Source organism: Oryzias melastigma, linkage group LG3, assembly GCF_002922805.2.
Source record: "Oryzias melastigma strain HK-1 linkage group LG3, ASM292280v2, whole genome shotgun sequence".
Lineage (NCBI taxonomy): Eukaryota > Metazoa > Chordata > Actinopteri > Beloniformes > Adrianichthyidae > Oryzias > Oryzias melastigma.
In genome coordinates, this window is record NC_050514.1 from 30,701,992 (window position 1) to 30,717,130 (window position 15,139).

At 35.6% G+C, this 15,139-nt stretch overlaps 1 protein-coding gene across 2 annotated transcripts in view; it reads left to right on the plus strand.

The window, feature by feature from the left end:
* Positions 1-5: 5 nt before the first annotated feature.
* Positions 6-15,139, plus strand: part of slc7a10a (solute carrier family 7 member 10a) — a 43,034-nt gene continuing 27,900 nt past the window's right edge. The window contains exon 1 of one of the 2 annotated variants that reach the window (XM_024295248.2): positions 6-125. The gene's annotated coding sequence lies outside the window, so the exon portion shown is untranslated. Of the gene's footprint in view, positions 164-15,139 lie in introns of both variants that reach the window. The other variant, XM_024295247.2, reaches the window with a different exon arrangement.

A 15,139-nucleotide genomic window follows, 5' to 3' on the forward strand; every position in this document is an offset into this window, starting at 1 on the left:
CCAAAGACTTTTCCAGCACCAACGACTGACTCCGCCCACCGCGAGCCCACAAGACGAGGCGGCGAAACGGAGAAGAAAAGGAAGAAAAAGTAGGGCGTCCAAAAAGTCTCACCTGCGTAGCCCAGGTGACGTAGACAACACGACTGTACATTATTTTAGAACGGTAAGAATGGAGAAAAACACTTTTAGACCAGATAAGTTTTAAAAAAAAAAAAAGGAAGTTAGCTTGTAGCGTCTGTAAAAGGTAAATTTAGGAGGTAATAATAGACAAAAACGACCCTATTAAGTTAAAGCAAAAAATAGATATTTTACTAAAAAAGAGGACAGAAAAGAAGTTTATTTGTATTTAATCCCCTGTCGTAATTAATTATTAATAAAGGATAAATATAAAAATATAAAATGTTTATAAACTTTGCTCTAAAAATTTTTGGTGTTAAAGATAGACTAAATATAACAAAAAAAGGCTGCTCCGATTAGTTGACTAATTGACGACTATAGTCGACGACTATTCATTCCTTTATATTATATAAAGTCAGAGTGTAGTAAAGTTGAAAGTTATAATGGCATTATGCTAGCTTTTTTTGACTATTTTGGCATTTATTACGTTTTTTTTTTTTTAGGCTATTTGGAGTTTAGCTAATATTTCAGCTACATGCTAGTTATTTTTGGCTAATTTAGGATTTTTTTTCAGTTTTTCAGGCTATTTTGGAGATTAGCTAATGTTTCAGCTACACGATAGCTAGTTTGGCTAATTTAGTCTTTTTCCTTTTTTTAGACTATTTTTGGGGGTTAGCTAATATTTCAGCTGCATGCTAGCTGTTTTGGCTATTTTAGGCTTTTTTTAATTTTCTTTTTAAGGCTAATTTGGCATTTAGCTAATATTTCAGCTGGCTATCACCTTTGGCGTTTTTCAGCTATTAGCTTCAGCGATTTCAGCTATCAACGTAAGCATTTTTAAGCTATCAATTTCAGCATCTTCAGCTATCATCACTAGCATCTTCAGCGGCCAAATTCATCTTACAGCATTCACTCTACCATTAACTCAGGTAATGATATATCTAGTTTTTAGTTCATTTAAAGCTAATGATGATTATGTCCTTTACATCCAGTTTGCGCATGACCCGATTAGTCTACTAATCGGAAAAAATAATCGGTGATTAGTCGACTTAAAATAATCGTTTGTGGCAGCACTAATAACGATACATAGCTGCTTCAGAAGAAAGAAAAACACAATTTTTTTCCTTATTTACTTCAAATATTGAGTAACACTCCTGAATTTATATAAATGTATTACAGGTTTTGGTACTTTATAAAAATGTATGTTGGCATTTTCTAATACTTTAGAAAAAATAACAATATAAAGCCTATTGTTTTCTATTTATGGGGGAAAAAGACAGCTTCCTTCCTGCACGTGTTCTAGTTAATCCTGGGGATTTGAAGTCTAACCAATCTCTAATTCGTAAACTTTCTTCTGTGTGAAGCCTTAATAACATGTGTTTGTTATTGCTGAAGTGAGATTAGCTGTGTCTTGAGTGCTTGAGTGTGGCCGGTTCAACCAGTTGGAAAGCATGCTTGTGTAAGAGGCAGTTATTAATGTCAGACGAGGATTATCAGGAGCAACAACCAAAAAAGAGGTGAAACCAAAAGAAGTCTGTCGCTTTGGCTGCAAACTGGGCCACAGGTGTCGTCATCAATGGGGCAAATATTTTAAAGAAAAACTTTAAATCTAAACTTTCGTCAAATAAGGAGAAACGGTGGACGTTTGACACAAAGTTGTAAGTCGATTTGGTACCTAAGGTTGTACTTAAATGAGTCTCAAAAAACTTTAAATTGAAAAAAAAAAGTTCCACTTATGAATTGAATTTAATCTGATTTACTTAATATAACATGTGGTGTACCACAGGGATTTTTCTTTGGGCCACTTCTGTTTATTTGGTCTGTTGTTTAAACCTAAATTATAAAAACGTGACTACCGGTAAATTCAAACAACTTATCAACAAAAAATGTATATTTTTTAATGCTTACAACTATATATCCAGCCAATTTTTCTATTTATTTGTGATTAAATCTATGCAAAAGACTTGAAGGGTGCAAATGAGTGGAAAACCATTACAAATGAAAGCATAAACAGTGACGGACTTACCATCAAGAATGAGAAAAGGGACAGAAAGAGAGAGGAAAGGGGGGCAAAAAATGGCCCTTTTTAGATTATTTATGTATTTATTTTTATTGATGACTCTCCATAGCGTTCTGTTTTGTTCCATCATTTAAGTAAACGTTCATCCTCCACTGAGAGAGGACCCCATGTAAGTTTTCGACTGGGGCCCCCAAACTTCCAGGTCTGCCACTAAGGATCAAAAATCTTAAAATATCTGTAAAAAAAAATATGTATTCTAATGGGCTCATAATTTCATTTAAAAATATCATATTTATATTACTTTTGTTAATTTTGCAATGCTTATAGAAGCTTGTTTAGATGATTTCTTCATCTTTGTTGATAATGAAAAATTGGGGGACAACGGGGGCACATCCTCTGAATTTACCTTTTATTTCATTTAGTAGTGAATACATGTGATAGAATTACGGGAAAACTGCATTTGTTGCTCTTTTTAGTGCTATTTGTTGGAGATATTGAAGTTAAAAATAGAAAAAGAAATAATTTTACTTATTAACAACTAAAAATAGTCAATATTTATATTTTCGTATATTGGTAATGTGAAAAAGCAGAAAAATAATAAAAATGCTTGATGTATTTAAGGCTCCTCTAGTCTGATAGTACCTGGTTGTACTTGATAAGCTTGGCCACTAGTCGGTGGTAGAGCTCTCTTCATTTCTTTCTAATTTTTCACAATTTTTGTCCTCACATTTTAAAATTGTGTTTATGCAACAATTTTGTCTTTCCCAAAGGAACATTTTAGTGGAGTTGCTTTAGGTAACAAAATTAAAATAACAGGACAAACTAGTAGCAAAATAAACTGAGCATAATCTTCTACTGACGCACCTTTTTAGGCTTGGACTTAAACATGGATACAGTTAGGCAGCATAGTAGCCCATAAACCCTCTGTTTTACTGTCCCACAACATTAACCGATTTTTAACAGGCAGCAGTAAATCAATCTCAGTGTGAGAACAGGATGAACGGTTAAGTTCTTCAGATTCTACTTGAAACTCTGAGTGAGTTCAGCTTTCTAACAGTCAGAGGTTTGTTTCCTTCTGACTGGCTGACTAATGGAGACTTTTATCTTTTGTTTTTATTTAAAAAAAGCCATTTTTAATGTATTTGTGGTCTGTTGTGAAATAGTTTATTGAAAATACCTCTTTAAAAAACCTCTGAGAACCCAAGAATAATCATGTTTTGGGTATCAACCATTGAGAGCAGCCCAAAATAAAGAAAAAAAAGCCAGAGTTGACCCCCGTAGTGCAGGGTTATAAAGTCTTTTGTGTCATAATTTATTTAGAAAAATTACATTGTTCCTTGTGGTTACAGGTCTGCACCATGTATGAGAGTGGAGTGTGTGTGTATGAGTGGATCAGTGTAATTTGTGTCAAGTATTTTGGGCCTTATTGAAGTCTAGGTCCTCCTATGCCGGTACCCAGCCCAGGTAAAACACATTCTATCGGGAAGGTCATCCGGCGAGAAACTCTGCCAAACCACCTGTGTGAATCACTATACGGAAAAACACCATTTACACCATCTGTATCTGAACTCCATCAGCAGATGTAGCTACCTCTGTTTTGGTCTTACAGAGGCAGTTGTATCTGGAAAGGCTTGTAAAGTCATTTCTTGGAAAAAAAAAAGTCAACTGTGAGAAGAAACACATTTAGGACAGCCATCAATTTTCCCAGAATTAGACATTCCAGCAAATTTCCTGCAGGGCAAACTGTTAAAACTTCAGCTTACTACCTGGTAGTCTTCATTATTTTTTACTGAACCCACCCAAGGCAAAGGACACTGTCAGTCTATCAATCAAGACCACAGACACACAGTTATGGGCTCACAGTCACTCCAAAGAACAATTTAGAATCTCAACTGAACCTGGAATGTGAAAAGCTGGTACCAACAAGCACTAAACAAAAAGAGACAATCGGAAAAAGCAAAAATCGTACGAGTTCACATCAATAATCTGAAAAAGTTGTTTAAACTTTTAAGCCTTAACAAGAAATATAATTTTTGTGACACTTCTGGGTTTTAAATACCCATTCCATACAAGCTCCCTGCTCCACTCCATTCTGATGGATCCACCTGCTGACGAATAGATCCATTATTGTCTTCATTTTCCAATATTACCCACTGTTGATGTTGCACTGGAGGTTGGGATTGTGAGGGGCTGTAAGCAAGTGGGAGAGTAGGACAACCCAAATTAAAAGCACACACAGAGGAATACAAAATATTTATTGAGAGATCTTCAAGAGTTAAATGCACCAGCAGTTGCACAGCCTGAACCCAGAAGGAAACAGAGTTAGCACTGTAACTCTCCAGCGCCAAACAAAAGAGAATCAAAGTTTTTCTTGTGTTGAAACTTCTCAGTTAGGATCCAGATTGAGGCAAACAATTCCAACATCTGCAATCCAAAGGCAAAAAAATCAGAGGTAGATCAATACAATTGATCAAGAGGACACACTTTTAATCTTAACCAGGCACAGAAAAGGGGTCAAAAAGCCAGACGAGCAAAAACTATGAAAACTGTGAAATACCAGAACATGATCTAAGGCTTTACAAACTGGCAAATAAACCGTCAATCCTACTGTAAACACTGCAGCTCACAGGTAGGATGAATGATCAGTCACATTAGGTTGAGACCGGGGCTAAGAAACCCAAAGTTAAAGGGGCCATACCATGATTTTCTTAAGCCTTTCAGATTAACCATATCCATAGATATGATCATATATTACCTTTGGAACACTAAAAAGCAAATTATTTATGAAATATTTGCTATTTTTTGTGATTTTTTATTCCTACCCGGAAGTAAAACAACTTGATTCTTGAAGCTCCGTCTGCTGCTACGAGTGGCTGCCGCCCTTTTTATGATGTCATCCTAGAGACATCCTTTCTTTGTTTCTTTCACGAAAATAAACAGTATCCAAACTTCTTCAAAGATGGATCCAGATACAATATATCTGCCTTTAGTAGCCCTGGCCATCGATACAAAGGAGCCCTGTGTCTAGAGTAACAAACACCTGTTAAGAGCTGGAATTTATCAAAGACTGGACTCAATTGGAAGATATACGGTATTCTGCATCTAAAATAAAAAAAAAATGTTATCTGATCACTGCTAGCTCTGTGGAGAAATTGAGTGGTGGTGTTAGACTGGGGCCGGTGCTGGCAGAGCAGACTTCCTGAATGGAGCGGTTCACATCGTGCTGACATCAGCAAGATTCCACTCGCTCGTTTTCGTGGGTATGGGAGTAGCTGCCGCAGATAGCGCAGGTTCTTAGATGGTTACTCATACATGCATGAACGGATCAATATACTGCTTTGGGGTTCTTTATAGTGAGGAATGAACAGTAAAATGCATTTTAAACCTCAAAAAGTTTAATTTCCATGGTATGGCCCCTTTAAAATCTCAGTAGTTGTTACACACCTAAGTGTGTAAAATTTGTACTCTGGATCTGACGCTTCCCCTCGGGGGGGCGGTGAGCTACACACACAGCCGTACTTGAGAATCCAACCCCCCCATGCAACCCCTTACTGCTATGTGTCAACCAGGGAGGCGTTGGGTCCCATTTTTGTTTTTAAAGTTTTGGATAAAAACAGTATAATTATAATGAGAAGAACACCGCAAATGCTTTAAAAATAGTTTAAAAGATAATTGGGGCGCAACTTTTTTATTATATAATAATACATTTTGGACTTTTGTACATTATAATGTTGAAGGTCCTGGTGGTGGTATCCTAAAAGACATTTATAATAACTTTTTGGTCAATTAAATGGGTAAATTGCCGTTTTGCTGCTGTAAATTCTCTTTCCTTTTAAGGAGAAAAGACTTACTGTTAAAACAATTTGTTCAGTCCAGCTTCTATTAAACAGCCAAAGTTAAATACATGAAATAGTACTAGAATTGCCTAGCTATTAGCACAATCCTCCCATACATTAGCCGAAAAACTTCCCATTAGTACATAAGGGTGCAGTGAACTGTAGTTGCTTTGGCTTTCCACTCATTTCCCCTCACACAATGCAGCACAAAGCTGATTGCGAGTGAACTGCTTCCCGGCTGTTTTTCTTAAGGCAGAGAGGGCACTGCGATGAACAACGGCCACCGACGTTCAACCCCGGCCCAACAGGAAACGCTGTGGTGTTGCTATGCAGCCCTGCTCCCCAACCGCAAGAACTCTGGGTTGCCTGTTAACAAATGATGGGTGTTGTAGACATTATGGAAGACTATTTGTGCAGGCACTCCAGAAGCTCTACGGCGACAATTGATCAAGGGTGGGACGGTGGAGAGATTGAGCCGGAGTGATGGTTTGTTCCTGGCAGTGAAGTGGTGTCGGGTTTGTGGCTTTTCTTCCTCCTCTTCAGGACTGATAGTGCCTGAAAGGAGAGGGTTTGACCTGTTTGCCATCACCGAGGGACTTTACTGAAACAAAATGAGCAATTATGCACAAATTGATCAAAACTTTATTTAACTGAACAAAAGAAGCAGATGAAATCTTACAGTGAATTTGCCACAATTTGATTGCTGTTCATACAGTCGATTTTAGACCAGTTTGTAAACTACGCTGTAAAAAGTAAAATGTTAGATCAATTAATAATAGTTCTGTAATTTAGCATAAGAGTTTTATCAAATTAAATTTAAGTTGAGTAAACCCTCAACTGAAATTTTTTACTTGATGAAAACTAAGAATTTTAAATGTAAGAAATGACAAAAAAACGTTTTAATTGATCCGATGTTTCACTTTTTACAGTGTCTAGCCCAGCGAGCAAGGCCAGATTGGCCCCATATGGTTATGAAGTGGGCAGAAAATGTGGGCCCCGAATGGGTTCGTTTGCAGTTTCCATAGTAGCCCCACCTTTGTTTGCCCACATCGACTTAAGTGGGCACTCAGTGGGTCGGCTCGCTACGCTAGCCAGCCACCCAGTGGATAGTGGACCTCGCTAGATCGCCCCAGGGGACCTTTCTAACTCGATACACTAGAGCTAGAAAGGCAGAGCTCGCTAGCTTGCTACAGCGGACCTCGCTAGCTTGATACAGTGGAGATCGCTACAGCAGAGCTCGCTAGCTCAATACAGCAGAGCTTGTTAGCTTCATACAGCAAAGCTCGCCAGGTCGATACAGTGGAGCTCACTAGCTTAATATTGCGGAGCTCGTTACAGTAGACCTTACTAGTGTATCACGGTGTAGCTTGCTAGCTCGACACAGCGGAGCTCACTAAAACGGAGATTGCTAGCTAGCTACAGCAGAGCTCACTAGCTTGGTACTGTGGAGCTTGCTAGCTCGATTCAGCAGAGCTCACGCCAGTGGAGCTCACTACAGCAGAGCTTGCTAGCTCAATACAGTGGAGTTTACTACACTGGAGTTTACTAGCTCATTATAGCAAAGCTCGCTAGCTCGATACAGCGGAGTTCGGTACAGAAGAGCTCGCTAGCTCAATACAGCAAAACTCACTTGATCAGTACAGCAGATCTCGCAAGCTTGATATTGCAGAGCCACAGTATTGCTCACTAGCTTACTACAGTGGAGCTCGCAAGCTTGACATGGCAGAGTTCACTGATGTGGAGATTGCTAGCTAGCTACAGCAGAGTTTGCCAGCTTAGGACTGTGTAGCTTACTAGCTCGATTCAGCAGAGTTTGCTACACTGGAGCTCACTAGCTTGATACAGCCGAGTTCGGTACAGTAGAGCTTGCTAGCTCAACACAGCGGAGCTTTCTAGCTCAATACAGCCGAGCTCGCTAGCTCGCTACAATAGAGCTCAATAGCGTGCTACGTGTCCACTGGGAGGCTGGCTAGCGTAGAGAGGCAACCCACTGAGTGTCCATTTTAACCAATAATAATTTATTTTACGGTATTTCTGCTCCAGTGCTGTTTCATACTCTTCTTCTTAATTAAGAAGGTTTTGCTATTATTTTTGCAGTCTGACATTTTGCAGTAAATAGAAAAAGTTTACTATGATCTATCCATACACCCTCATTTTTAAAAAATCTCTTTTCTCTTTTTTTCTCTCATCCTTTCCCCTCTTTTGCTTCTTTACTGTATTTTTAATAACAAAAGTTCACTCCTCATGATGTCAAAAACAAATCTTTTTACTCTCCTCCATCTCCATCTCCTCCTCTATCCCATCCCTCCTGCAATCACACTGAAGCCAGTGTTTCAACTCGCCTTCCTGCTGCCAACAAAGCATCTCCTCTCTTTGTCGGGGCCTCCTTTTGGAGAGGGGGGCCGGCCTCCAAGTTAATTGTGCATTCGTTAGCGTTTGCCTGCCGCAACTTAACAACTTAACTCCTTAAACAGATGAAGCAGAGTGTGTATGTGTGTTTCAGTTTTGGTGTTTGTCTTTTGAACTCTACTAAAGACACCAGGAAGAAGATTTTAAAAATATTTTAGAAAATAACCAATGAGTTTCAGGATTTCCTATTTTGATTCTTTGAACTGAATTTACAACAGCAGAAGGAAGGAAGATTATGTTCTCTGCATGGTTTGTGCCAAAAAAAATAGTAGAAATTAAACAATTAAATATTCAACTGCCCAAAAATATAAAAAAATATATGGGGCTTATTATATTTACAAAGCCTTTGAGGATACAGTCTTCAACTAATGACTAAAATAGAAGTTTTTGATTTAAAAAAAAAAAAAAAAAAGTAAAAGTTTGTGTGAATCCTTCTTTTGGTAATTTATGTCATTATTTATTTATCACAAAGTTCAACTTTAAAGCTCATTCTTTTAAGACCCTTTAACTTTTAGTAATCTGGGGCCTTTTTGAGCATTTTTTTACTACTTTACAATTTAATTTACAGTTAAAATGCTTTCTTGTGGCAATGCTTGATAGTAGAGGTGTAATGATTCATTTTTTAATGATTCAATTCATAGTCAATTTTGGTTCCTTCTGATTGATCCGATTCACTGACCTAAAAGGGATCCAGAAAATATTTATCCAAAACTTCAATTATTATAAGGTATTTTCCAAGATCTATTAACTATTTATCTCAGTTTTAAACTTTTATTTTGGTATAAGTCGATTAGATGCGATTCAACTAACAACTTACATCAGACAGATCGATCTGGTTGGAAAAATTAATCGAGTACTAGTTACACCCGTACTTGATATCCATCTTTTTCTTCTCATTTTCATTACACCACACAGTAACTTCACAATTTACCTCAGACTGTCCAAAAAAACTCAATTACAGGTAGTAATTGTTTTTTTTTTTTTTTGTAACAGCAAAAATCCCCAAAAATGCAGATAAAAACTGTTTTTCTGTTTTATAGCATACTTCAAATGCATAAAGACGAAAAGGCGAAACCTCAGTTTTGTCACAAACGGGCAGAGAGCTGATTCCACGTGCAGCAGATTTATTGCCTCAGACATATACTAAGTGGAGCTAAGAGCCCACAAAGCTAAATCATGAGCATGGTATCATAAAAGCAGAGAGTAGAGTCAGGGTCCAGGCGAGGGTCAGGGCAGGCGGCAAGCAAACAGAATAAGCAGGGTCAGAAACACTCGGTAATGCAGGCAGGATGGCACAAACAATATTACGCACAGAGTGAGGTTCTGTGTGCTGCTGAAGAAGCAGGTGGCTGATTGTCAGATTGAAGTCAGGTGAGTTAGAACTCTGGAGACTGCTCCCTCTAGGGACCAAAGGGGGAGACAGAGCTCTGACTCCTGACAAGTTTAACACAAAGTTCCAAGAATGTAATCTCAATTGATTATGTATCATAACTCTTGTTATGTTAGTCTTAAAACAAACATTTCAAAGCTTAAAACTTTTTGAAACTTTCACAGTAAATTTTAAATGAATATTATACTGGAGACATCGTTAGTTGAGAAAAACTGGTGAATGCAGAGATTAGTCTGGATTAAAATATGTATTTTATTAATTTAATACTTATAAACTCATTGAAATTCGCCTTAAAGGAGAGCCTATAGAAACCATTGTATTTGCTTGTTGTTTGCTGTATTTTACTATTAATAGTTTGTATTCAGCTGCACATTTAGAGCAAACAACAAGCCTTTAAAAATATTCATGGGCTATGTTCTAATCCTTTATAGTACTTTTACAAAAAAATAGAGCTTAGCTAATATTTTAGCAACAGGTTAACAGTTTTGACTAATTTAGTTTACTGATGAATTTTAGGATATTTTGGAGTTTAGCTAGTATTTAAGCAATTTGATAGCTTTTTTGGCTAAATAAGCATAGATTTTCTTAGGCTACTCTGGAGTTTAGCTAATATTTGAACAACGTGCTAACGTTTTTGGCTCATTTGTTATCTACTTATGTTTTTATAGTCTAATTTAGAGCTTAGCTTCTATTTTACTGTAGCAACAGGTTAAGGGGTTTTGAGTAATTTAGTTTACTGAGGAATTTCAGGATATTTTGGAGTTTAGCTAATATTTAACCAATTTGCTAGCTTTTTTTGGCTAAATAAGCATAGGTTTTCTGATGCTACTCTGGAGTAGCAAGATTTTAACATTTTTGGCTAATTTGTTATCTACTGATGTTTTTATAGTCTAATTTAGAGTTTAGTTTCTATTTAAGCAACAGGCTAATATTTTTGATTAATTTAGTTCACCTATGATTTGTGGGCTATTTTGTAGTTTAGCTAGTACTTAGCAACGAACTGGCTTTTTTGGGCGAGTTTTTTTATTTGAGTCAAGAATTTTGAGTTATATTTAAGCAACAAACTAAATATTCTTATAAAATTGGCATGTATTAAGGATTTTTAACCAGTTTTACTCATTTTTTTTCAGAAATTTAGGTCAACTTCAGTGCTCTTTCATAGTTCTTTAACAAAATTTCTAGTCTTTTAACAAATGTAATATTTTTCCAATACCTTTTGCATTTTCAGCAAATCCCTTCTGCAGTTAAAGTAAATTGTGTCACAATTTTCAGTAAAAAGCGCCAGCATCTTTACCGACTACTTTCAGCAAAAAGCATTCACATGTGCATTATCGCAATTATTTGCAACTTTTTTAGTTTTAATAGTGATTGAAATTCTTCCAATAAACCACATTCACCTATAATGACAGAGAACCTTCAGAAACGTGTCCACTCTGTTCAGTAAACACCAGAAGTGATGGAGTTGACTGACTCATGAGTTTGTTGTTTGTGTTCAGTGGACCCAGAGGGTCGTTGTTTTTGGGACACAAGATCTCAGGTGAGATTTACCTGGAGGAAGCTGTCCAGCTGGTTTAGCAGCCACGTTTTTAACTCTTCTTCTGAGCTGTCACATAAATCCTTCAGAGGATTCTGTAAAATCTTTGTTTACTTCAGAAAACTTGTAAGAAACATCAAGAGACACTCATCATCCAATGTCTGTCAGACTCCTGCTCTTTTGATGCATTTTTAGGACTTTTTCTTCAGGAACTTTTAGCAAACTTCTGCAGAATAATACATTAAATTACAGCTTGTATATTTCACAGCAATCAGTTGAAATATATAGAAAGAATTAAAAAGAAAATGTGTCACGCTGATGTGGATGTTTTAGTGTTTCACAGATTTTTTGCTGTTAAAGCATTTTTCTTGAGTGCTGACAGGAAAAGAGACAAAGGTGGAAACAGGTTCTTCAGCTTTATTCACCGGAAGAAGGTTATTGAGGTTGAGAGAAACTAAACTGAGAACAAAGGAAAAACTTAAGGTTTTTTCAATTAAGAGATAAAAAGTGATAAATCAATTTGAGATTAAGTTTTTGTTACACAAGGCGCTGTGTGCTAAAAGCTCAAAAAACAAAAACAAAAACCCTAAAGATAAAAGAATTAAAGATGCAAAGTATAAATGAGACAAGATAACAACAGATTAAAGCAAAACATCAAAAGCCTGGTTATAAAAATTGGTTTTAAGAATTCCTCAAAAATTATTTGCTTTTTAAATATTTAAAATTGTTTAATAAAGTTATTAAACAAACTAAATGGAAGTAAACTGAATTTTTGGCAAATTTAATAATTACTCAATTATAAAAGAGCATTGATTTTTTTTTCAGAGATTGAACTATTTCTTCTTTAACCAAATACTATTCCTGAGTTACCCGACAGTTTTCATGTTTCTTCAAGCTGAAAACCTGCGGGGAAAAAAAAGCTGCAGTCCTTTTAGTCTTAGCTTTAAAAGGTTGAAGTATTTTTGCTTTTCCACAAATGTTCAATATTTTCTGCTATCAGTTGCAGTAACTGCTGAGTAAACAAAACTGTATTTTTCTGTGAAATTCAATTTAAAAAGGGAAATAGGTTGTGGATTTGTGCGTTTTTAAACTTCAACTTGTAAACTTTAATCTTTGTACTGGAAAAGCATCAATAGTACACACATAGTTGGAATGACTCCTTTGCCTGATGGTAAACATGTCCTTGTGTTTTCTGTTCGTAATGTCATTTTGAACATGCTGCACTGTGAATAATGACTAAGGCAATCCCCATTTTCTGGTTCTGCATTTGAACCAGAACCAAAAATGTTTGATGATGCAGTCCCTGAAATGACCACTGGAGCCAGGTTTCAAAAGGAACAACATTTAGTGTTAAAAAATCAGAATCCATGCCCTAAATAGGCATATTTGATGCATTAATGACCAACAGCGAACTCAGCCGTTGGGCCCCAGGCTAACAAAAACATGGGGCCCTCCTGCAGTTATTGGATTAAATATCTTTGTCAGATTTTACTAAAGGAACAAAATACACAAATGATAGAACAAAACAGTTCACTATGGAGTAAACGTTTCTTACGACGGAGTGTTAACGCCATCATTAAAGAAAATTAAGTGAGAATAAAGTTGTAAAATTATGAGAAAAAAAAATGAAACTTTTGACAAGAGCAAAATCTTAAGTTTGTAACTGAAAAAGTTGCAATTTTACATAATTGCCTTTAAATAAAGTTGTCAATTCATCCATCGTCTTCTGCTCATCCGGGGCCGTGTCGCATGAGCAGCTTTTGTAAAGAAATTCCAAATTTACATAAACCATAAAGCAGATTCAGCGAGATTCCTGAGCAAAGTGTCCATCCAGACAGTAGATTCAACAGGTGATGTTTAATTGTCTTTTTTAAAACATTTCAAAAGCTAAATGGAATATTTTATTTTTGATAATAACTGACATTTATTTTCCTTGTAAAATTTTAACCTTTTTTTGTAATTTTACGACTTTGTTTTAGTAACATTTAGACTTTTTTCTCATAATTTTACAACTTTAATGTAGTAAAATTTTGACTTATTCCTCATAAGTTTATGATTATATTCTAGTAAAAAAAAGGTTTTTGTCTTGTAATTTAGCAATTTTATCCTTGTAAAATTTTGACTCTTTTCTCACAATTTAGCAACTTTATTCTAGTAAAAAAATGCCTTTTTGTCACATAATTTTACCACTTTATTCTAGTAAAAAAAGTTTGTCTTGTAATTTCACAACTTTGTTCTAGTAATATTTAGAATTTTTTCTCATAATTTTAATACTTTTTTCTGTAAAATTTTGACTTTTTTCTTATAATTTTAAAAATGTATTCTTGTAAAAAATATTTTGAATTTTTTTCATAATTTTATGATTTTAGCTAATAACTTTTTTTTTCTCACCTCTAGTAACATTTTGACTTTATCGTATAATTTTACAAGTTTATGAGTACATTTTTTTCTTTTAATTTCACAACTTTATTCTTGTAAAATTTTAACTTTATGATAATTTTAGAACTTTATTCAAGTATAATTTTTCCTTTTGCATCACAATGTTAAGATTTCATTAACACATAACATAAGGACCAGATTTGGCCCGCAGGGTAATTATATCTGACCCTCCACCCGACGTTATCTTCTAACATCCCAATTTCGACATATATATTTTATGGAAGGCAAAATATCGAAAGTTATTTAATGTTTAGGTCGATTTATTCTGCAATAATATTTAATTCATATTTATGTTCAAAAGGTTACATTTTTAAACATTTAACAATTTTGTTTTTTTTATGTATTCAACAAATATTTATCCTGTTCAGCCTGCAGCCTACTGTGTCTTTTGGATTGAGTGTGATTGAGTTTGACACCCCTGATGTGCTCCTTTGATGCTTTAACTTCTTGTCCTACAGCATTTTAGGAAGTGCCACCACTAATTTCTTGCTTTTTTTTGCTTTGTTTTGTGTTTATTTCTTTGTAAAGTCTTTATTGGCTTGCTAGCTTGCCGTTGATGGAATACTGCAGAAGAGACAGGGAGGACGAAACATTTTCACATGAGCAGTCTTATGCCATTTCAGAGATCTGGGTTTTTTGTGACACAGTTAGATAATAATAGGCGTGGAAATTATTTTAGACATTTTTATTATGTATTCCTCCCACATAACTGTGGAGGCCCCAGGCAGTTGCCTATTTGCCTAGATTATGTAGGTTACAATTATGTACATAGATTTTATGAGTCCACTCCTGTTAATGATATATATATATATATATATATATATATATATATATATTAAATCAGATTAAAAAAACTTCTTCACAGCTGTCATTATTTAGGGTGGACTCAAGATTAGCTTCAACAGAAAAAGCTTCATTCTTCTCCACATCAGAGACCATCTTTCTAGTTATGTCAATGCTTTGAGTATTTTATTACAATAATTATTTAGATTTGAACAATATGTATTTATTTAGAATAAGACTGATTAATTTCAAAATCTGTCAATTCCCTTGCAATTGTCTTTAGCATTAGCAATCTTTAACCTTATCTTTTCTTTTACCAGTTTCTTTCTCCTCGATCCCAGTCAAAGAAAGCATCTCTGAAGGCCTGTATTCTCTCTGCAGTGTAGGTGAGGGTTTCTACCCTCATTAGACGTAACTTTAATAGGTTCTGTTTAACAGCCACAGGCGTGAGCAAAGTACCAAAGTAAAACCATGACTGGGAGGGAGAGTGAGGAACACTGTGTACCATGAAAACTGTGCGTGTGGGGTTTTTAAACAATGTTGTGTTAAAAACAAAAAAAAACTGGGGGGCTTTCTTTCTTTAAATTCAAGAAGGTTGTTGGTGGAAACAA